Below are 25,622 nucleotides of genomic sequence, written 5' to 3'. Positions count from 1 at the left end.
ACATTTATCCAATAACGATCATAACATGATCGAGTTCAAGGTCGCGTTTGAAAGGGAGAAATGTGAAACAGCTACTAAGATTCTAGATTTGGGTAATGCTGACTTCAAATGAATGAGACAGCGACTATCCATAGTAAACTGGGAAAATCTGTTCATGGATAAAACGACAGAAGATCAGTGGGAAATTTTCAAAAAATAATTTAATGTGATACAGAACCGGTTTATATGCCTGAGGGGCAAGAGCTCTACTTGGCAAAAATAAACAGCCATGGATGACAAAAGGTAAGGGACAACATAAAACTAAAAGAAAAAGCATACAATAATGCAAAAAATAGCACAGATCCTGGGGAATGCGAAAGATACAAAGAACATTTAAGTTCTTTCTTCCTCTACTCCTTTCAGTGGTACTTAAGAATGTTCTTTTCGAACATTCACCAGTTCTGATGAAAGGTCATCAACCTGAAACGTTAACTCTGTTTTTCTCTCCACTGGCCCATCATCCCTTTTGTCTCTCTAATCTCTCCTGCCTTCCACCCTATCACAGACTTTCCCTTTTGTTTTTTGTTCCCCTCCCCTTTCAATGCTCCTTAAGAATGTTCTTTTCAAACATTCGTCAGTTCTAACAAAGGGTCATCGACCCGAAATGTTAACCCTGTTTTTCTCTCCAGAGATGCTGCCTGACTCGCTGAGATTTCCAGCATTTTCTGTTTTTATATAAGGGATGATAGTGTCTGACTAACTTGATTCAATTCTTCGAGGAGGTAACCAGGAGAGTCGATGAGGGCAGTGCATATGATGTCGTGCATATGGATTTTAGCAAAGCTTTTGATAAAATCCCACTTGGCAGACTGGTCACAAAAGTAAAAGCCCATGGGATCCAGGGCAAAGTGGCAAGCTGGATCCAAAATTGGTTCAGCGGCAGGAAACAAAGGGTAATGGTTGATGGTTGGTTTTGTGACTGGAAGGATGTTTCCAGTGGGGTTCCGCAGGCTCAGTGCTGGGTCCCTTGTTTTTTTGTGGTATATATCAATGACTTGGACTTAAATGTTGGGGGTATGATTAAGAAGTTTGCAGATGACACTAAAATAGGCTGTGTGGTTGATAATGAATTAGAAAGCTGCGGACTGCAGGAAGCTATCAATGTACTGGTCAGGTGGGCAGAACAGTGGCAAATGGAATTCAATCCGGATAAGTGTGAGTTGATGCATTTGGGGAGGTCTAAGAAGGCAAGGGAATACACATTAAATGGTATGACACTGAAAAGTGTAGAGGAAGAAAGTGTAGACCTTGGAGTGCAGGTCCACAGATCCCTGAAGGTAGCAGGCCAGCTAGATAAGGTGGTTAAGAAAGCATATGGAATACTTGCCTTTATTAGTTGAAGCATGGAATGCAACAGCAAGGACTTTATGCTGTATAAAACACTGCTTTTGCCGCAGCTGGAGTACTGTGTGCAGTTCTTGGGGCTGAATTTTCGTCATCATTTTGAGCCATTTTTTGGCATACGCTGTTTTTTTTGGAGCAGACTAAAATCTGCAAGTTTCACCAAAGTTTCTGCACCGTTCTAAAGTACTTGCGTCCGATTTTGTTTAGTTCTCGATTTTTGGATGTCACTGGAGGCGAAACGTGCCGGGTGCACCATTTCTGGCCATTTAAGCGAGTTTGGCCAAGTATCATTTTTTTCAAAAACGGCATTCTGCACCGTTCTGAAAAACCATACCTATACTTAAGAAAACCGTCACAGAGAAGATGCCATTGTTTTAGCCGAGCTGAAGACACGGCATCGGAGATGGTGCAGCGGGGGGTTGGGGGGGTGGCATTCGGCCCAGGATAGGAGCAGCATCGGGGATTCCTTTCGGCCCACGATAGCAGCGGCACTGGGGCTCTACAATTGGTTATGTCTTGCTGCATCTTGTATGTTTCACTTTCCAGCCTCAGCCCTTCAGTGTGTCGCTCGTTACCCTGGCAACCTCAGTTTTCAGTGCAGACCTTAAGCTCCACCCACAGAGCTTAAGGACAATCTGTACTGCTCCAAATTCAAAATTTATTCCGGCAAAATGTGGAACATTTTTTTGGTACAGTCGGCCACTAAAAAAAATCGGAGGTATCTCGACAATCGCGCCAAAAATCAGCCACGTGAAATTTTGGGCCCCAGCTGGTCACATTACAGGAAAAATTTGATTGCACTGGAAAGGGTGCAGATGAGATTTACAAGAATGTTGCCTGGACCAGAGAATTTTGGCTATGAGGAAAGATTGGAAATGATGGGTCTGTTTTCTTTGGAACAGAGAAGGCTGAGGGGAGACCTGATTGAAGTGTATAAAATTATGACGGGCCTGGATAGAGTGGAAGAACATAAGAACATAAGAAATAGGAACAGGAGTCGGCCATATGGCTCCGTGAGCCTGCTCTGCCATTCAATAAGATCTGATCATGGACTCAGATACACTGCCCTGTCCGCTCCCCATAACCCCTTATCCCCTTATCGTTTAATAAACTGTCTATTTCTGTCTTATATTTATTCAATTTCCCAGCTTCAACACCTCTCTGAGGCAGCGAATTCCACAGATGTACAACCGAGAGAGAAGAAATTCCTCCTCATCTCAGTTTTAAATGGGCGGCCCCTTATTCTAAGATTATGCCCTCTAGTTCTAGTCTCCCCGATCAGTGGAAACATCCTCTCTGCATCCACCTTGTCAAGCCCCCTCATAATCTTATACCATAATCACCTCTCATTCTTCTGGATTCCAATGAGTAGAGGCCCAACCTACTCAACCTTTCGTCATAAGTCAACCCCCTCATCCCCAGAATCAACCTAGTGAACCTTCTCTGAACTGCCTCCAAAGCAAGTATATCCTTTCGTAAATATGGAAACCAAAACTGCACGCAGTATTCCAGATGTGGCCTCACCAATACCCTGTATAACTGGAGCAAGACTTCCCTGCTTTTATACTTTTATACTCCATGCCCTTTGCAATAAAGGGCAAGATTCCATTGGCCTTCCTGATCACTTGCTTTACCTGCAGACTGTCCTTTTGTGTTTCATGCGCAAGTACCCCCAGGTCACACTGTACTGCAGCACTTTGCAATCTTTCTCCATTTAAATAATAACTTGCTCTTTGATTTGTTCTGCCAAAGTGCATGACCTCGCATTTTCCAACATTATACTCCATCTGCCAAATTTTTGCCCACTCACTTAGCCTGACTATGTCCTTTTGCAGATTTTGTGTGTCCTCCTCACACATTGCTTTTCCTCCCATCTTTGTATCGGCAGCAAACTTGGCTACGTTACACTCAGTCCCTTCTTCCAAGTTGTTACCATAGATTGTAAATAGTTGGGGTCCCAGCACTGATCCCTGCGGCACCCCGCTAGTTACTGATTGCCAACCAGAGAATGAACCATTTCCCAATTCTCTGTTTTCTGTTAGTTAGCCAATCCTCTATCCATGCTAATATATTACCCCCAACCCCGTGAACTTTTATCTAGTGCAGTAACCTTTTATGTGGCACCTTGTCATATAACAGGAATGCCCTGTTTCCATTGACAGAGAGGTCAACAAACATGGGGCATAGATTTAAAGTAAATAGGGTGAGGTTGAGAGGAGATATGAGGGGAAATTTATTTACCCAGAGGGCGGTGGGGGTCCAGAACACACTGCCTAAAAGGGTGGCAGAGTCAGAAAGCCTCACCACATTTAAAAAATACTTGGATGTGCACTTAAAGTGCTGTAATCTACAAGGCTACGGACCAAGAGCTGGAAAGTGGGATTAGGCTGGATAGCTCTTGGTCCGCCAGCGCTGACACAATGGGCCGAAATGGCCTCCTTCCGTGATGTAAATTACTATGATTCTATGATTCTAACAGCACCAAACAAATAATAAGAGCTCCAAAAAGGGAGTATGAAAAGAAACTTGTAAGGGATATGAAAATCAATACAAAGTATTTTTGCAATTACAGTAGGAAAACGATGGTGGTCAGGAGCAAGGTTAGCACTTGAATAACTAAAAGTCGGGATATTGTCAATGACGATGGGGAAATGTTGGGCATATTGAATAATAACTTTGCTTCTGTATTTACAGTAGAATAGGATAGCATGCTGGAAATCCCATGGAAAGTAAATCAGGGTCAGGGACTCAATTAAATTAATGTAAGTAAAATGACACTAATTAAGAAAATAATGGCACTAAAGAGCAACAAATCCCCAGGACCAGATGATTTCCATCCCAAGATTTTAAATGAAGTAGGTGAGCATATTGCAGGTGCCAAACTATAATCTTCCAAAGTTCTCTCGATTCAGGAACCGTCCCTTTAGGTTGGAAAATTGTGCATGTCACTCTGCTATTTAAAAATGGTGAATGGGCGAACCGAGGGAATTGTAGAGCAGTTAGTCCAACATATTTTGTCGGGAAATTACTGAAGTCTATAATTAAGAATAGGGAGACTTAACACCTTAAACATTTCAGCTGATCAGAGAGAGCCAGCATGGATTTGTTAAAGGTAGGTCATGCCTGACAAACCTGATTGAAATATGTGACGAGGTGATTAAAGTAGAGAACAGGGGAATGTCTATGGATGTTATTGATATGGACTTCCAAAAGATATTTGACAGAGTTCCACATAAGAGATTGTTATCAAACGCAGAATCACACAAAATTGAGAGCAAATAATTGATCTGGTTCGGAAATTGGCTGATCGGCATGAGACAGGCAGTAGGGATATGGGTTGGTACTCAAATTGGCAGGAGATGACTAGTGGTGTCCTGCAGGGATCTGTGTTGGCATTTCAACTATATACAGTATTTATTAACGACATAGATGATGGCTTCGAACATCATATATCCAAATTTGCCGAAGACACAAAGTTAGATGGCATTTGTAGGCAATGTAGATGAAAGCATAAAATTACTAAGGGATATCGATAGAATAAGTGAATGTGCAAAACTGTGGCAAAGGGATTTCAATGTAGGCAATTGAGAGGTCATCCACTTTGGATGTAAAAAGGATAGAACAGGTATTTTTTAAATGGTGAAAGGATAAAAACAGTTCAGGTACATGGATCAATAAAATGTCGCAACAGGTACAAAATAATCAAAAAGGCTCATGGAATCCTGGCCTTTATAACGAGAGGACTAGAATACAAGGGGGTAGACGTTATACTGCAGCTATACAAAACCCTAGTTAGAGCACACTTGGAGTCGTGTGTTCAGTTCTGGGCACCACGCCTTAGGAAGGATATATTAGCCTTGGAGGCAGCGCAGGTTTACCAGAATGGTACCTGGACTTCAAGGGTTGAGTTACGAGGAGAGATTACACAAATTAGGGTTGTATTCCCTCGAACTCAGAAGGTTAAGGAATGATCAAATCGAAGTTTTCAAGATATTAAGGGGAACAGATAGGGTAGATAGAGAGAAACTATTGACACTAGTTGAGTATTCTAGGACCAGGGGGCATAGTCTAAAAATTCGAGGCAGACCTTTCAGGAATGAAATTAGGAAACACTTCTACACACAAAGGGTGGTAGAAGTTTATAATTCTCTTCCGCAAATGGCAAATGATGCTCGATCAATTGTTCATTTTAAATCTGAGATTGATAGCTTTCTGTTAACCAAAGGTATTAAGAGATATGGGCCAAAGGCAGGTATAAGGAGCTAGGTTGCAGATCAGCCATGATCTTATTGGATGGTGGAGCAGGCTCGAGGGACTGAAGCCTACTCCTGATCCTATGATCCTATGTCTATTGTTCTGTAGCTCTGTTTCTGTGTCTCTGAGGGATTTTGACTTGTTGTACCTGACGTTAACAGGGCATTAATGGCCTCAAAAGCCTGACCGCTCTGTTAATCCGGACAATGCAGCCAGCGCTATTTTGACCCGAACTGCCATTTTATATTGAAACTGGATGGAGTGAGCATTTGGTGATTGATGAGTCTCTCTGTACTTTGATTGTTAGGTGACCATCAGACCATCAATCACCAGTCAAAATGGAACCCTCTGTCGCAGAGGTGAGAGAAACTCTTTTGAGTTTATCTGTGAAAACATAAAAACATTAAACGGTGCCACCCGACCTGGGTGACACTCCAGACATTTACAAGGCCCATTTTTTTTTTTCCCCCTTTTTTGTGTTTTTTTTTTTGTGTTTTTTTCTTTTTTTTTGTTTTTTTTTTGGGCACTAAAATCACAATTTTTCCCCAGTGCCCCCTATAAAAGGGAAGGGGACACTAAAAGCACCGGCAATTAAAACAAATTAACTTTAAAACATAAAATCAAATTAAAATTTGGTTGCCGGGCGTGATGATGCACTCCAGTCCCTCCGGTGCCCACCTCTCGCGGAAGGCCGCGAGCGTACCGGTGGACACCGCGTGCTCCATCTCCAAGGACACCCTGGACCGGATGTAAGAGCGGAAGAGAGGCAGGCAGTCAGGTTGAACGACCCCCTCGACCGCCCGCTGCCTGGACCGGCTGATGGCACCCTTGGCCGTGCCCAGGAGCAGTCCTACGAGGAGGCCTTCGGACCTACCCGCTCCCCTCCGCACAGGGTGCCCAAAGATCAGGAGAGTGGGACTGAAGTGCAGCCAGAATTTCAGGAGCAGCCCCTTCAAATAATGGAACAGGGGCTGCAACCTCGTGCATTCCATAAAAACATGGAACACGGACTCCTCCAGACCGCAGAAATTGCAGGCGGCCTGGGAGTCCGTGAACCGGCTTAAAAATTTGTTGCACGGCACTGCTCCGTGCACCACCCTCCAGGCCAAGTCCCCGATGAATAGTGGGAGGACCCCTGCGTAGAGTGCCCTCCATCGGGGACCCCCGCCTCCTCCGGACGGCAAGATGGTACGCCATGGCGTGTCCGGACGGCCGGCGAGGATGGCAAAGTTGAGGGTGTGCAGGAGCAGCCCGTACAGGAAACCCCTCCGCGCGGAACTGAAAGGCACGGAGGGGATTTCCCCGAGGCGGCTCAAGTTGTGAGGCGCCGGCCCCCGAGGGAGGTTCCGGGGTTTGGCGCCGATGAGGAATTCCGTCCGGACGGGGGTCAGTTCGGACGGGATCTCCCCACGTGCTTGAGCCTCCTCGATACACCTAACGGAGTCAGGGCCCAGAGCTGTTTTTAGCGACTCGCAGAGGTGAGAGAAAGTGGAACCACTGCCTTACAGCTGTTTGCAATTAGCCTTGACCTTTCCTGTCAACAAAACACAGCTGAAGAACAGATGAGTCATCTGAACATATTACACTCACAAACCACAGCCTCGCTGTGATTCGTAAAACAAGCATGCTATAAATTTTACCTTACTAAAACATTTGAAATTTGTCTTGTTCAAAAGGATTTGAAGAAAAGCTATTGCACAGAAAGTACCAGCTGTTGATTAATATTATCCAGTCATTTCAGCTGACTGAAATATACTGATGGATCCAGCGAAATTAGGTAGACTGTACATGTTGAGAATCCATGAATTGAAATTCAGCTCCCAGAGCTACGGTTCTGGCCAGGAGTTGCTCCGGTTTTTTTGGAGCATCTTGATTTTTTTTTGGAGTAACATAAAAATCGCAATTCTGCACATTTAATTTGCGCCAGTGTAAGTGAGTTAGGATTTTTTTTAGTTTAGTTTTTTTTTCAAAAGGGGGCGTTACCAGCCACCTACGCCTGCTTTGGCCATTTAAGCTAGTTTGGACAGCTAATAGTTACTCCAAACTAACTTAGGCCAGCATATGTAGCCACTTGTGGCCGCACAGAAAAACCTTGCGGAGAGTTAAGAAATCAGTGCAGGTATGTACATTTAAAGCACCAAGCACTAAACAAAGCACAAAAATAAGTATTCAATATTAAATAAAAAATACAAGGAAGCTGAGAGGACAAGTACCAAGCACCAAGACTAAACAAGCACTAAACAAAGCACAAAAAGTAATATGCAAGTAATTAACAAATAAAAATAGAAGGAACCCTGCACCTAAAGCACCAAGACCAAAGTAATAAGCAATCAATCAATAACAAATAAAAAGGTAGGCAAATCGGCAAGGCCCTGAGGTTGGCGAGTCAGCGGGGCTCTGAGGTCGGTGAGACGGGACCCTGAGGTCGGTGAGACGGGACCCTGAGGTCGGTGAGTCGGGACCCTGAGTTCGGTGAGCTACATGTGTGCAGCTTTCACTCGCTGCTCCGCCGGCTCCGAACAGCCTCAATCCCGGGGAATGCCACACCGCCCCGCTCCGCTCCGCTCCCCGCCGGCCGACACTCCGAGCCCTGCATTATTGGTGAGGAGTAATCACCCGGAGAAGTTCTTGTGGATTTAGCTGTCAACAGTTCTTTCTCACTGTGTAGATCTGCTCCCGGTGATATACCCTCAACCTCCTACTGGCTGCAACTCAACTTGCATGCATGTGCAGTTGAAACTTAGAGAAAGCTCAGAATCTCTTTCGTGAACTTGAACTGGGGTTTCAAGAGATCTCGTGCAACCCAGAAAGCAAAATGAAAAATGGACCACATAAGCAATCAATCAATCAATAAATAAATAAAAAATAGAAGTCCTACCTTCAGCGGGCCGCCGATGAGGGAGCTCATTTGGCCAGGGATAGGGGCCGCGCGCTTTGGGCCCCTCCCACAGAGTACACATAGAGATTCTGGGGGCGAGGAGCTACTGCACATGCGCGCACATATTAGCGTGTATGTGCAGAGGTCTCGGCAATGTTTTCAGCGCCGGGACCTGGCTCCACCCCCGAATCCAGTGGCAGCGCTGCGCCACCATCAAGGAGAGGCTGGGGAGCAGCCAAACTCGGCCTGAAGATTTTTGCCGCCCTAATCGGTGTACAAAAGCGGCGCATCCCTGGTGAGTGCTCGAGAAATCTCTACTGGCCAAATTTGGGCCCATCGAGTCCAAGACCAGACTTTTAGGAGAGGCAGAAGTCTTCAATGTCTATGGTGGCCAACCACAATGCCACCCACAGGACAAGCAGGTACTCACAATGAGTTTTCAAAAGAATGTGTGCCCTGTAATGTATTTGCTTTGTGGGTTCTTTGCTTAAGAATTCATAGCAACACGTTGCCATTAAGAACTAGTTAGTTTATTAACAAAGGTTTAACAATCATACTACACATTACCAGTTCATTAACCATGCTCACAACTTCATATCTCATCGTGGATGACCTAGACCCAACTGACTGAGGTTTTATTGAGTCTTCTGAACATCACGGGACTGGCTAAGCCACTCACAATGCAACAGCACCACAACTCTTTTGGTTGGAAACAAAATTAAACAGTTAAATGAAGTGCCCCCTGATGTGGGAGACACACCAAATACTTATCAAGGTCCTTTTTTTTTTATAAATGTTTTTTTTTTATAAATGGTTTTTATTTGTGGTTTATCTTGGGGCACTAAAACCATAAATTTTACAAGTGCCCCCTATAAAAGGGGAGGGGGACACTAAAACTAGCAATAAAAACAAATTAAACTTTAAAACATATAAAATCAAATTAAAATTTGGTTGCCGGGGGTGATGATGCACTCCAGTCCCTCCGGCGTCCACCTCTCGTGGAAGGCCGCGAGCGTACCGGTGGACACCGCGTGCTCCATCTCCAGGGACACCCTGGCTCGGATGTAAGCGCGGAAGAGAGGCAGGGAGTCGGGCTGAACGACCCCCTCGACCGCCCGCTGCTTGGACCGGCTGATGACACCCTTGGCCGTGTCCAGGAGCAGTCCTACGAGGAGGCCCTCGGACCTACCCGCTCCCCTCCGCACAGGGTGCCCAAAGATCAGGTGTGTGGGACTGAAGTGCAGCCAGAATTTGAGGAGCAGCCCCATTAAATAATGGAACAGGGGCTGCAACCTCGCACATTCGAAAAAAACATGGAACACGGACTCCTCCAGACCGCAGAAATTGCAGGCGGCCTGGGAGCCCGTGAATCGACTTAAAAATTTGTTGCATGGGACTGCTCCATGCACCACCCTCCAGGCCAAGTCCCCGATAAACAGTGGGAGGACTCCCGCGTAGAGTGCACTCCATCGGGGACCCCCGCCTCCTCTGCACAGCAAGATGGTACGCCATGGCGTGTCCGGACGGCAGACGAGGATGGCAAGGTTGAGAGTGTGCAGGAGCAGCCCGTACAGGAAACCCTTCTGCGCAGAACTGAAAGGCAACAGCACTACAACTCTTTTAGTTGGAAACAATAAATAAAACAGTTAAATCAAGTGTCTCCTGATCTGGAGGACACTCGATACATTTTTCCAGGTCTTTATTTATTTATTTATTTATTGTTTTTTTGGGGGGGTTTTTTGGAGGTTTTTTGTGTGGTGGTTTTGGGCTCTAAAATCATAAATTTTACAAGTGCCCCCTATAAAAGGGGAGGGGACACTTAAAACCGGCAATAAAACAAATTAAACTTTAAAACATATAAAATCAAATTAAAATTTGGTTGCCGGGGGTGATGATGTACTCCAATCTCTCCGGTGCCCACCTCTCGTGGAAGGCCGCGAGCATACCGGTGGACACCGCGTGCTCCATCTCTAAGGACACCCTGGCTCGATATACGCGCGAAAGAAAGGCAGGCAGTCAGGCTGAACGACCCCCTCGACCGCCCGCTGCCTGGGCCGGCTGATGGCACCCTTGGCCATGCCCAGGAGCAGTCCTACGAGGAGGCCCTCGGACCTACCCACTCCCCTCCGCACAGGGTGCCCAAAGATCAGGAGTGTGGGACTGAAGTGCAACCAGAAATTGAGGAGCAGTCCCTTTAAATAGTGGAACAGGGCCTGCAACCTCGTACATTCAATAAAAACATGGAACACGGACTCTTCCAGACCGCAGAAATTGCAGGCTGCCTGGGAGCCCGTGAACCGACTTAAAAATTTATTGCACGGGACTGCTCCGTGCACCACCCTCCAGGCCAAGTCCCCGATAAATAGTGGGAGGACTCCCGCGTAGAGTGCATGCCATCGAGGACCCCCGCCTCCTCCGGACGGCAAGATGGTACGCCATGGCGTGTCCGGACGGCAGACGAGGATGGCAAGGTTGAGAGTGTACAGGAGCAGCCCGTACAGGAAACCCCTCCACGCAGAACTGAAAGGCAACAGCACTACAAACCTGTGAGCATACTCACAGGTGCATATATTACACGCCCACGTAGAAAATTTAACAAATAGTCAAACAGCAAAACCCTGAGCAATTTGGGAAGCAGTAAAGTTGATTAAAGGACAAGAGTTTCACTGCAGAATTTAATTAGAAGATGCAAAACTAAGGCACGACAATGTCACCACTGGTAAGAGGGTGTAATTACAGGAAAAGTTTATATGTAGACATATGAATTTAGAATGGGAAATAGAAGTGTGACATAAATGTGATAATAGAAAGTCAAGTTGTGCCGGTAGGAAGTGTGCACTGACTTAACATTAATAAAGATATGGAAATGTACAATATTCATAATTATCCAATACAACAAATCTCTTAATTTTTATTTGAACATCTGACTAGAACAAATAAATAAAATCTTGACATCATTTATGAATGGAAGGTACAACTTACTGTCAAGTTCATTGGTGCCTCACTATCAAAGGTGTGCATGTATGTAACTAAGTGAGCTTGATTTTGCGGCAAAGGCATTGCGCCAGCCATTTGTTACACTTTCCCATACACTTTCTATGAGCTTTTGCACTGGAAGTGCCAGACAGCCAACTATCCAAAAAGCACAGCGCTCTCCACAGAGCACCTGACCTGTGTGAACAGGACAAGCAACTCTATGTCCTTGACCAATCATATTGAAGAATTGTTAATAAGAAGCATAGAGACTGGGCCAGGAAATGTCAGGTAGAATATTAAATTCAATGTTAAATCAGGTACAGAAAGCAAAATAAAGAGAGGGAAAGAAAGATGGGATTAAGAGAAAGAAAAAAAAGACTGAAACAAAAAGAAAAAAAAAATGTCTCAACAATTTTTTAATCTCCAACAATAATTAAAAGCTGAAGGAATAAGACTTCACACTTGTTAAAGTTAATTTTCAGTGCCAGAGAGGTTGTTTGGCAGTAATTAAGATTTATCACTCTATTAAAAGGGTACTGACACAAGAATAGACAAGCCCCAGCTTTTTCTGGTGTGTTTAGTGCGTAGTTATCAGAAAAGTACAGCAACTTCATACCGTTCCATGTATTTCAATGGCGAGTCTCTCACTGAGATACCATTCAGGGCATCTCTGACAGCAACTTAATGAATTCCGCATTTACCTACGCATGTGCTGTCACTGCAATTTGCTCACTAATTTACATGTTAATAAAGGTGAGTGCTGTTAGCATCATCGTTATTTCTACTGCGAATTCCAGCCCGATATGTACAGAAAATGTTGGGTTTTATGTTTATCAAGAAGCCACATTCTATAAGAAGATGGTTCTAATAGTTGATGTTACCTGGAGATTTGGGAATGTATGAATCTGTCTCAACATTGTTGAGACAAGGGGCTAGACTTTCCACCTGGTGGCCATCGCTCAAAATAATGGGCCTTGTTCCAGCGATGTACGACGTCTCAGCCTTAGTGATCGCTAGAACATGGCCCATTTTTTGGGGGGGGGCGATTTTCCACTCGGCCATAGTCCAGCGATGTGGAATGGGCGATCTTAAAGTTTGGCGATGTCACGTTCGCCCACCGAACATGGAAGGCAAAAGCTTCCCTAGCAATGGGCTTCTGCGCATGTGTGGGATTTTATTTTCTGGCCGACTGGCTTTCCCACATTTCGGGAGGTCAGGGGTCATCACACCTGCGCAGATTCGGAGAGGAAAAGGGCAAAGCCCTTCAGTGAGGAAGCCAATGAGGCCCTAGTTAACACGATGCATTCTAAGTGGGCCGACTTGACTCGGGGTGTGCATGGGAAACCTCCACCCCGTGTATACCGAAAAATTTGGCAAGAGATTGCAGATGTCGTCTCGTTTGCCTCCCATGAGGTGAGGGGGGCAGACCAGTGCTGAAAACGATGGAATAGCTTGGTCACCGCAACAAGAGTAAGTTGTATTTTATATTTTATATTTTACTGATGCATGCAAAATTTTATTAGAACAATGAATCTCCTGCATTTGATTTAAGTTTGTCATTCATAAATGTATTACGTAAACCATGTTAAGATCCGGACAGTGCTCTGAACCAGCAGCATGTAACATTTTATACTGTTGTGACCTCAAGATACGACCTCGTCAATTTGCTTATGCTATGCTATGCTCTTTTCTCATTTGCAGAAGAAGATATCTATCAACCGTGCCGAGCAAAGGCAGACGGGTGCAGCTCTGCTCACATTCAGCCCCTGACAGAAATAGAGGAGCATGCGACCGCGATGATTGGCCATGAGAGCTGTTCGGCAACCCAGCCATGCACCTCATGAGTAATGTGTGATGTGTCAAACAGTATTAAAAACGCTATTAAAAACTCAAAAGTAACTAATTTAATGTCCTGTAATTATAATGCAATATGCAATATATTTGTAATGTACTTATGCTATACTAATGATGTCATGTCATATCATGCATGCATGTATGCAGCCCTTGTGCATAAGAAGCAGGGGATGCAGCCGCTACAGCTTTATGGGGTCGTGAAAAGTGTTGATATGTAACGTCTCTTGGTAATGTTCACTGCTATGTTCTAATAAGCTCTGTATAAATGTCATCATATGTGTTGTTAAGATCAACCTGATACGTTGGTACACATCGAGCCGGCAGCAGCAGTATCACTGACACCCTCGGAGGAGGCAGAGGAGCAGGAGGAACAGGAGCACTTTCCTCACCTGGAGGAGGAGGAGGAGGAGGATGACATCTATGGTTGTGGGGGGGGGGGGTGGGAGGTTGAACCTGCGGTCATCTCCATTGAGAGGGAAGAGGCACCGGGACCAAGCAGTGTGCAGCCGGCGATGCCAAGGCATGTCATTAAGCACACGCCGACCCCATGGAGATCGGGTCAGCGAGGTGAGCAATCGCCTACCTCGGAGGCGCAGACGGAGTGCTTGATCTCCATGTGCAGAGAGATGGTCACGATAGGTCGTGAGCTTATCCAGGGGTTCCATCAGTTCTCCACGAACTTCTCCAACTGGTCTGTTATGCAAACGGAGTTAGCACGGCAGAGGGGATCAGAGAACACATCGGCGCAAACAATGCCCTTCAGCATGAGTTGCTGGCTGGACACGGTGCTGCTGCACCCCAAGGTGTCGTGTTGGTTCAAAGTGCAACCCCGAGCACTCAAGCGAGTACGGAGGATACAGTTCCTCTTGACTCGGAAGACAAACAGCATGATTCGTCTTCCACTTCGACACCTTCATCACGGCAGGAAGTCTCGCCATTGCCCGCTGCATGGCAGCTTCGTCTCGGTCTGCGGGGACCAAAATAGGCGGGTGGTGTTAAAACACGGTGGGTAAAGGACCTGGAGGGAAACGTGGTAGCAGGTAGGGAGGGGGGTTGATTTTTCAATATAAAAATGTTCAATTTTTTAAAGTTCGTGCGTTCATTGTGGTTTGGGGGTGGGGGGGAGGAGGGCGGTGGTGTTGATAATAGCTTTAAAAATTTGTTGTGTTAAATAAAATTTTTATTGAGTTTAACATTTGTGTATCCTATTATAGTTACGTTAAACGTAACATTTTAACAATTGTTCTTCATTTGTTGTGCATTCTATTATAACAAAAGTTTAATGAAGTTAAGCATTAATGCAAATGCCAGGCCAGTGCAGGCAAGGCAACAATGTAATTCAACACAAATGCAACTTTTGTTCAACCGTAACTGTAAATGTAAATGTGACTATCCGCAATGTAAGTTCATGAAAAGCATTCATAAATGGGCTGCTGGCACAATAGCTTAGCAGCCGCGTAACTGCCACTGGGTACTTGTCTTCTGCGGGGGGTGGGGGTGGGGGGGGCCTGGGACCATGACAAGATCGCCAGGCTGATTGGCCTCCCCTAGGTCCTCACCAGCCTCCTCTTCTGCCTCTTCCTCCTCGCCGGCTGGCTCTTCCGTCTCCCCTCCTACTGGAGGTGGACCTGCAGCCCCATCTGGCATTAGTTGTCCTCTCCTTATAGCTAGGTTATGCAGCATGCAATACACCACAATAAACTCAGCGACCTGGTCAGGGTGGTACTGTAGGCTGCCACCAGAATGGTCCAGGCATCTGAAGTGCTGCTTTAGGACTCCAATTGTCTTTTCGACAATGTTGCGTGTCGCTATGTGGCTTTCATTGTAATGTTTCTCTGCTTCAGTGACGAGATTACACAGTGAGGTCATCAGCCAACTGGCAAGGCCATATCCCTTATCTCCCAGCATCCAACCATGACCGTCTGACAAACAGGTCAGAGATAGCTCTCTCACGTAGGATGTGCGCATCATGGATGCTGCCAGGAAATGTAGCATTTACTGTCATGATTATTTGCTTGTGGTCAACAACAAGCTGCACATTCAGGGAATGGAATCCCTTTCTGCTGTGCAACACCTCCGCGTTCTTTAAAGGGGATTTCAGGGCAATGTGCCTGAGTCTATTGCTCCCTGCACCTTGGGGAAGTTTGCTATTCTCAAGAAACCCAAAGCCCTCCCGGTCTGTGTCTCCCTGATCATTGGGAAGCTTATAAATTCCATCCTGCGAGTGTCAAGGGCTTCAGTCACCTTTCAAATGCAGCTGTGTGTGGCGTGCTGAGAGATACGACAGATGTCGCTAGCTGAAGCTTAAAAAGATCCCAATGCGTAGAAGGCTAGGGCTGTAGTAACCTTCACCTCAAGGGACAGTGCGGTTCTGATGGTGCTGGAAGGCTGCAGAATCTCCTTGATGAGCTGACAAATCTCATCAATGACCTCCTTCCGGAAGTGCAGCCTCCAAAGACACGCGTTTTCAGACATGTTGAGGTACGATTGCGTTTCTTTGTACCTTTGTTGGCTGTACGCTAGCCTCCTCTGTCTCTGTCTACACATTACTCTGCCACCTCTTCGATTGATCCTTTCAGAAACCAGCTTGTGAGCAGTTCCGAGTAATGGCGCAGAAAGCATAGGCCCCATCACTATCAATAATTATTTTCCCTTGCTATAAATGCACTGTTCACTAAAAAATGCCTGATCCACTCAGCTATTATTAGTAAAATTAAATATAAGTAATAATCTGAGTAGATCTATCTCAACAGGACCCTTAAATAACTCAACTATCTAAACACAATTTTTTAAGCTGTATCCACCCTTCCTTCGATCTTCACAATGACGACCATAGTGCCCATTTCCTTCAGTAAAGCCCGGGAAAAGCAATTACGCAATGATGTTCTCGGCGAGCGATCAGCCCAGCCATTTGATGGCAATGTGCTCGGCAATCAGTTTGGCGAAGTGGGCTGAAACGTGGGGGTTTATTTTTCTGGCAATCTTTCTCGCCTAGTTTCCATTTTTTACTTAAAATGGACGATAGAGGTCCAATTTATGGGCCATATATGGGCGATGTGAAGTGGAAAGTTGAGCCCAAGATGTTAATTTCAAACAATGCTTTTTACACAATAATTTTAATAGGGTTTCTCTCGGTCTAGTCAAACATCATGGGAAAAGTGTGTTCTAATGTTTAGAGCAACAGTGATTCTGGTAATGTTGTTTATGCAGCGTGGCTTCTTGTCAGATCAGTACTAAATCAACACTAGAAAATACCCATTTCAAAACTATTATAGCTCAAGACGTCTTTTTACGTGAATCAGCCCAGAGTTTCACTTTGGGTGCAAGCAGTGATCAATACGCAAATTATGCTCAAAATTCTCAAGTTTCCACTCAATCTCATTTGCATACTTCCGAACATAAACTCTGCCATAAACCAACGCAATTGGACAGTGATTAAGAATGAACTTTTCAAAAAATTGATATTTTTAAGATTTGTAACCTGATGCAGATTTATTAATACAGCTGGAAATGGGTTTTTCACCAAAATAAGCATTTTAATCAGTGTCTAGTCCATTAACTTTGACTATCAGTTACACTGGTGTACATTAGTCAGTTTCACAGTAAATTAAAAATATTTAAAAGCTTTTAAAATATGCCTATTAGTGTCCTTGCGCCTAAAAATAGTTTAATTTTAAGAGGCCCCTCGAAGGCCTGCAAATGGGCGTAATTGGCGGAAGCTGGTCATGGTGATTGATGCAATCTGGGGGCAGGGCCAGTTTTGTGGGCAGGTCTTTTAGCGTGATTTTTTAAAAAAGGTAATTCACTCTTAAAATTCCGCGATCTTTTGCACTGGTTTGGCCAATTCCGGGCGAATTGCACAGACAAAACCAGGGCAACATAATGGAAACTCATGCCCATCACCTTAAATAAAGTTGAGCTCTTGAACTCTGCAAAGCAGCAGCATTTAAAGGTTTGACTGAACAAGAAATGCCCCTGGCAAGATGGTAAATTTCAAAACTTTCCTACTGTTGCTGTGCTATATGTTATAAACCATTTGTCACTGTGCTACATCCAGCCTTACAACCTCTCCGAGATCTGTGCACTCCTCCAGTTCCGCCCTCTTGCATATTCCCAATTTTAAGCACTCCACCACTGGTGGCCGTATCTTCAGCTGCTTTGACCCTAAGCTCCAGAATCTCTCCCTAAACCTCTCCACCTCGCTACCTCACTCTCCTGCTGTAAGCCACTCCTTAAAGCCTATCTTTTGGACCAAACTTTTGGTCAGCTGCCCTAATAAATCCTTATGTGGCACGGTGTAAAATTTTGTTTGATAACGCTCCTGTGAAGCACATTGGAACATTTTACTACATGAAAGGCACTATATAAATGCAAGTTGTTCTTGTAACACTTTACTCGAGTGTCCCTTTCACCGTTTTTGTGTTTTTGTTAATATTCCAGCAATAACTAAGTTCAATTTTCCTCACATTCAATAACTAAATGCTTCAACCGTTGCTTCTCTTCATACTTTATTTAATTTGCACATCTCTCATCTGCTCATTCATCCAGAGAATAAAATTGTTAATATGCCCGAAGAGCTGCATTACTGCAAGGAAGGTTCCAGAAGAGAAATACTGACCAATGCCTGTGCTTGTCCTGAATATCCCTAAGCTCCTCTTATACAAAGTTATTTGTCAGCTTGGTTTCTATGGCTTACGGTTTTGTTTTTGCGTTAATGAAAGGAATCACATGTGGTAGATGCCGAGTTATTTCAAAGCTTCGAATCATGCCCCACTTTAGGAGAGATCTCAATGATCAGGCACACCTTTGAATAACTATATTCTCGTAAAATTCTGGTAACCGACAGGGGTACGGACCAAGAGCTGGAAAGTAGGATTAGGCTGGATGGTTCTTTGCCGACCGACACAGACACGATGGGCAGACTGACCTCCTTCGGTGCTGTGAATTCTATGGTTCTATGGAAAAAAAATGGGACCATTAACACCCTTTTATTTTGTTCCATCTATTTGTAAAATTTTGAACAGATTTGTTTGAGCAGTGAGTGATAACATTATTACTGCGAAACTGCGGCACTGTTGCTGTAGGCTATCTTGTTCAGTTTGTGGGCTAACAGCCAACGAGTAGGTCCCTTTGAAACTGTATTTATTCCTTTCATGTTAGAATAGTGTCTGTACAAGCAATAAAAAGATAACCTTGTGATACCGATGTCAGCACTCCACTGGCTGGAACATGCTTCATTTATTTATAATGAACATTAATGGACCTAATCAGGAACAAAAAGAGTTCTTGGGCAGAAATTCCCAGCAAATGCTGACAGGAACACAGCTACATCAGGTCAGCTAGCTCTCAATAAGATCGTAACTGAACATTAAGAAAATCCACAGTAAAACGCCATTCAGCCCACCCTTTCATAGAAACATAGAAAATAGGTGCAGGAGTAGGCCATTCGGCCCTTCGAGCCTGCACCGCCATTCAATGAGTTCATGGCTGAACATGCAACCTCAGTACCCCATTCCTGCTTTCTCGCCATACCCCTTGATCCCCCTAGTAGTAAGGACTACATCTAACTCCTTTTTGAATATATTTAGTGAATTGGCCTCAACAACTTTCTGTGGTAGAGAATTCCACAGGTTCACCACTCTCTGGGTGAAGAAGTTTCTCCTCATCTCGGTCCTAAATGGCTTACCCCTTATCCTTAGACTGTGACTCCTGGTTCTGGACTTCCCCAACATTGGGAACATTCTTCCATCAGAACCTGTAAATCTGCTCAGCCTGAACTCGGCCCACTACAACAGCCGGAGGGAAATGAAAAACCACAGGCGAGTGGTCAAATCTCAGTAAAAAAAAAAGGAATAATTCCAGAAGAATCAATCTACAGTGCATCCATGATTCACTCCGGACCGATTGCATTGCAAAGCTGGACTCCTCCATGGTCCCAGCGGCTCATCCTGCTATTTCACCATCTGCTTCCATGTTTATGCTTGCAACCATCAGGGCCACAGCGAAAGGGCAGGGGAGTGGGACTTGTTGAGGTGCTCTTGCAGAGAGCCGGCACGGGCTCGATGGGCAGAATGGCCTTTTTCCATGCTGTAATCATTCTATGATTCCATGATATATTCAGACAGCTTATTTTTCAAGAATGAATTGGTTCAGTGCAGTCTCGCCCTGATATCCCCTATTCCATGTGAAGCAAAAAACTATACAATTCAATTGAGACCTGCTAATATTACTTTTGGTTCTGTAATAGTTCAAATTAAATAACCTGCTTTCATCTCCATTCTTTTACGCATGAATCCCAGTCTTCCTTCAGTACAAGAAAGTTCAATTTTGTGCACCTCGCTTCATAACCTAGTCATCCTTGTCTCACCTCTGAACTTGCTTAGATGGTCCAACATTGCAAACAATACATTGCCTTACCAATGAATTATATGGTTAAAATAACCTTTGACATATAATTAAATGCTCTTATGATGCACAACTCAATTATGCATCAAAACCCCTGCTCCCTCAAGACTTGTGTATGAAATAAGATATAAATCAAGGCATATCAGATTAATCCCTCACAATGTCTACCAGGAGCATTACTTCACTGAGATTATCAATGGCACGCATTCAATGGTCACTGTCCTACACAGTCAGTTTAGTCAATATTTAAACATGAGGCAGATTATGAGTGTATAGGAATCGATTAAAATGCTTGTATTTTAGGCAGATTTATTTGAAGCATTACGTTCTCTGAAAGACAGCTAAAACAAAGCTGCTGCACAATAAGCCACTAACCCAATATTGATATTGTGATACTTTGCCAGTGTGTAATGCACACATCAGTTGCATATACAAATCAAACCTGACCATTCTAATTTATAGTGGCACATATATATATACAAATTACCCAATCTACCACTTCAGGAAAATGTACCTTTTATCTCTGCAACGATATTGTGAATGTGACATACTTCCCCTCTTGTAGTTAGTGAAGGGAATATTGCAATTAAACTCATTGGCATATCATGATTAATTGTCTCATCACAAAACCAATAAAAACATTCTTGCCCTGTTCAGTATATGTGATGAAGTGTAGATTCACGACGCTATGTTAGGGCAGTAGGAGCATGGGGAATGGATGGTGACAGCCAGCTCGGCTCAAAATAAGTAATTGCATGTGTCCATGATTAAATAAACAAGCGGGGGGGGGGGGTCACAAAACCGTGATCATTTCTAGGTGCGCGGGAGCAGGGTAGTAGTCGGTCACGTCGACAGTCTGAGGATACGGAAGTTGTAAGGTATGCACCTGCGAGTATGCTCACAGGTTGGTAGAGCTGTCGATTGTGAATGGCTTATCCAGTCACGTGATGTTCACAAGACTCAATAAAATCCCAGTTGGGTTCAGGGGGTCTACGATGAGGTATGCAGTTGTGAGCCGAATGGATGAACATGTAGTGTGATTTTAAACCTTTGCTAATAAATCAACTAGTTCTTAATAGCAATGTGTTGCTATGAATTCTTAAGCAAAGAACCCATGAAGCAAATACATTACAGAGGTCATTTAAATAAAAGGATGCGGAACCCCGCCCGATATCTGGCCAGATTCACCACCTTGGCAGCGGACAGGAGTGGGGAAAAGGGGGCAGGAGGCCGAGGCTAGGGAACCGTGGGAAGTCTGTCAGAAGGAGACGGTGCTTTCAGAGCAATCGCGTGTTGGCGATCGATGGCGGGGTTTATTCGTGATCGGGGGGAGGCCGGGACTGCAGGAGCACCGATTTGGCTTTAGTTGACTAGGTCCAATTGATGTTCAGAACACCGAGAGGCGATACAAGTGCTGGCCATCTTGACACGAGGGACATTGACCACATGAAGGAATGGCCCACATCCCTTGTAAGATACTGTACAAGCTTGCAGTGCATCAGACTGCCAGATATTAGAAAAATTCCAAGTATCAGATGCGATTTCGCCGCTGTACGGGTCATCCACCAAGCGTCATTCCTCAAGTGAGGGAATCCCATCCTGTGCATCCAATTATTTGATGATGTTACAAAGGCTAGAGAAGCAAGCTGAAAAAGGGCAGTGGAAAGATTTTTTTTTAATTGAAGCTCGATTGTCTACATCCGAAGATTTTTGCCTAGAATCTAGACATGTAGAATTTTATCCCACTTTGCAACCTGGCTCAGTTCTAAATCTGATTTATTATCCTAGAAGTAGGAATCTGAAGAAAAAAATGTGTTCATGCATGGAGTGTTTTAGACAGTATAATAAATGAGCAAATCATGGTTTTCAAAACATGCACACAATCCAGATGAATTTTCACTCTTACAAAGCTTCATTAGATTCTGCTATACCTCAGTCTGCTCAGTCACTGGACTGGAGCAGCATGGCTGTTCAGTGTACTACACCTGTCCAGGCTGAAGCATGGCCAATTTTAATGTACCAGGCCATTAATGTGGTCCACTGGCACCCCCAGCCCTGGCTTACACCCGGCAGGGTCCAGTACTGGAGAACTAGGCGGGAAAAATAAGAGTGAAGACGCAGGCCTGAGGCCAACAGGCTGTGGGCCAGGTTTTCTAGCATCAGCTAGAAAGCTCTCAAGAGCTGAAGATCCACTGGGTCACCTTGACTTACTTCAGGGGCTCTCCTGCTTACTGCTGGCCCGCCCCTAGTTTGAAGGGAAGGAGTCCCAGAACATGCACTCCCATCTGTTTTGTGGGAAACCCGTGAATGTAGACATTCTGCTGCTACAACAGGAAAGAGAAAATGGGAGATTGGGAATTCTTCCTCCTGCTAAGGCCTATGTCTACTTTTGGCCCAGCTCGACCACTAACTCCAGAAATCCAGGCTGAATGTAAATGGTTGCAGAGGTCCAGTATAACATGTCTCCACCTCCTATTTCCTGGCCTTCATACTTGCGGAATGGGCATTCCCTGGGGGGGCAAAAGACAGGAAAACTGGCCCATTTGTCTTTAAACTGAGCTTCTTCTCAGTCTCTTGCAGACTTTCCTTTTCCCCACTAAACATTGACATCAATGCTTTTCCTTGATTCACTAAATGACAATACAGACACATTATACATCCTCAAAGTTTGAAGTTTGCAGCATTAAAATCAAATTGGCAGCCATTTCCTGGCCGAAAAATAATCGCATCTCCTCAGACATCCTGAGTTTGACTGAGGGATATGTACAAGAGTGTGAAGCATTCAAGTTCAGTTATAAAGTGCAGTCTGTCAAAGTTGGCACAAATTGATTTGTTCTCTTTGAGTTCATTTGAGTCAATTTTCTAATAATTGCAAAACTGTCTCAAAGATTGACAACTAAATCATGTTTTTTTTGCTCACTCAGCTGGTTTGTGTTTAAATTTAAATAGTTTAGAGATCATAAATGTCATAACATGCCAACACATCCTGCTGAGTAAAAGCCTATGATAATAGAACCATAATTAAACCATATTTATCACTGAAATCATACATGAAGAGAAAAATAGGTTTGCAAAAGTATTTTATGTGAGAACAATACCACCACACAAGTTGTTCATTGTACATTTCTGTCAGGTTTACTGGAGCATTTTTTTTAAAGCTAGTGACATTTGATAAATAATCTTTATTTCGATAAAAGTGATTAAGTTTCCCGTGAAATCTCGACGAATTGCATAGTGATTTTTTAAATGCATTCTGGCACAAAAATAACCCTGAGATATCCCCAGTTGTCTCAGATTTTATAAACAGATCATTGTATTGTCTAATCAGAAGACATTAAATTTGTTATTGTTTTGTACACAATATTTCTCTTCACACGTCAGAAATTAGTTTCCCGGTATTTACCCTGGTGAATCCCTTTATCATTTTGCAGTCGGAGACTTCTCGCGGGCGGATGCCTCCGACCAAATTTTTTTTGCGAAAGCATACGGTGGTCCCGGAGGAAGGAACAACTCCGAGGCCTGGACGCAAAGCCCAGCACAGAGGCCCACGCATCCCAGGGATCAAATGGGCCGGACCACAAATGAACATGGAGCATTCTCATTGATAGTAATGGTGAGTTCTGTTTGTATGGACCTCCCAATACTATCAATGAGAACACCCCCCAAAAAACAGAAACACAAAACATAAATTTTAAAAAACTCACATATTTAAAATTAATTGAAATTGAATTAAATTAAATGTTTTACAATTTATTTTAATATGTTTTAATAGGGTTAAAAATAAACTTACCTTAATTGCCAGGGCTATTAATATAAAACTTAGTGATAAAATTAAATCTTAAAATTCCTGCTTTTACCAGACATAAGAGTTTTAAGGACATTCGCTGGGCAGGAGTTGGCTAAATAGTCCAAATGTCCGCCCACAAAGGCCCATGATAGATCGCAAGTGCCAGGCTTAGGCGCATTCGCTTTGCGTGCCTAAACTAGGAACTTCAGGGGCCTCTTCGGGTGCGTGCAATTTGTGTTAGCTGCTTTTTTTTCTCTCCCTCCTTTCTCAAATAATGGAATAAAGTTAGCAATTTTTCAAATTCAAATACACAATTCATGAATCTAAAGAGCTTTGAAAAATTATGACTAATGCACCTGCAATTTACTCACCTATTGTTTTTCATACACGATGGTGGAAGCCAGTATGTCCTGGGGATTTTTCTATCTTCGGTTATTTTCTCCGTTATCATTTTTGAAAACTTATATTAAATCCACCTAGTTCTTCCCCATGTCTTATTTTTAGGTTCTCTTTTGCTGCTGGCATTATTTTCCTGATCATTATTGTGAAAATGGATATGAACTACACATTGAACAATTCTGCCATTTCCTCCTCTATTATAGTTTCATCGGATAACATCATCATAGGCAGTCCCTCAAATTGAGGATGACTTGCTTCCACGTCAAAAAGTTCACTGGTGTTTCAATGAAGGACCTAATATTCCAGGTTCTGAACTAAATCTTGAAGATGCCTGTGCGTGGATTTTTTAACGTGTGGTGACCATTGCACACAAGCTTGACAGAGTTAGATCTTGGTCCAGTTGCAAGGATTACCCAAGAGGACTGGAGACCAGCTCTGCTGCACGGGCCTAGTGCACATACATATCGCAGTTTGGGCTGGCCCGTGCTGCCCATGGCCCCGAACTCACGTCTCTCCTGGGCCCCGATCACGTCCCTCTGCAACCTATCGCTGCTGCTTCGCCCCGGCCTCACTGCTCCTGCTGTACCTGCCCATGCTCCAATCATCGACCTGGATCTTGGTGACATCCCTCTTCACTGCCGTTGCTCTCCTGCTCCAGCACGTGCTGCTCCCTGGAGTGGTATACCGCCACACTGCTCCTTCCACTACCCGGCCTGCTATTTAGAATGGAGCCACATTCTCCTTTACCACTCTTTTCTCTTAATACATTTATCTAAACTTTTGCAGTTAACTTTGATATCCTGACAAGTTTTTTTTCATCCTCTTTTTGTTGCACCTCTTTTTGCATTTTTTGTATCCTGTTATTGTTTTGCATCGCTTTCTCAATTCACAGGACTTACATTTTTCCTTGCATTTGTCCAAGATTTTTCTTTCCGTCTCTTACCTCATTTCTTGCCCATGGAGCGTAATTGCACAATTGGAGCCTTTGTCTTTTCGGGATATTTACTTGCTTGGTATCAGACCGTGAACTTCTTTGAATACATTCACCTGTTTACTTGTAGGTCTATGCATCAACATTTCAGCCCAGTTGTGATTAATTAATATCTCATCCCTTCAAAGTTTGCCTTACTTAAATATCAGAATCATCCTTTGCAGTTCCTGAATTCTACCCCGAGCGTTTCAACTGCCTGATCACCCATACTGAAATCCCATCTTTCTGCTGCTGAAATTGTGTATTTTATCAATAATGCTATACCCACTCCTTTACAAAATTGTCTGTCCTTTCTGAAGAGCCTGCATCCTGGAATATTTAGCTCCAAATCTTGCCCAACTTGTAGCCAGATCTCTGTAATGGATACTACTGGTTGAATTTGTGCTTCCAGCTCATTTGTTTTACTTGTTATGCTATGCACATTTGTGTAGGCAAAACAGATACACTGCTTTGAGTACTGTTGAGGGGGATGACTCACCAGGGGAGGGCAGCAGCAGCCAAGTTCATGGCACCGTGGCTGGCTCTGTTGCACAGCAGGGCAGGAAAAAGAGTGGGAGAGCGATAGTGATAGGGGATTCAATTGTAAGGGGAATAGATAGGCGTTTCTGCGGCCGCAACCGAGACTCCAGGATGGTATGTTGCCTCCCTGGTGCAAGGGTCAAGGATGTCTCGGAGAGGGTGCAGGACATTCTAAA

Source organism: Pristiophorus japonicus, chromosome 11 (genome assembly GCF_044704955.1).
Source record: "Pristiophorus japonicus isolate sPriJap1 chromosome 11, sPriJap1.hap1, whole genome shotgun sequence".
Lineage (NCBI taxonomy): Eukaryota > Metazoa > Chordata > Chondrichthyes > Pristiophoridae > Pristiophorus > Pristiophorus japonicus.
The sequence above is the reverse complement of the archived record's forward strand: the minus strand, read 5'-3'. Positions refer to the sequence as shown.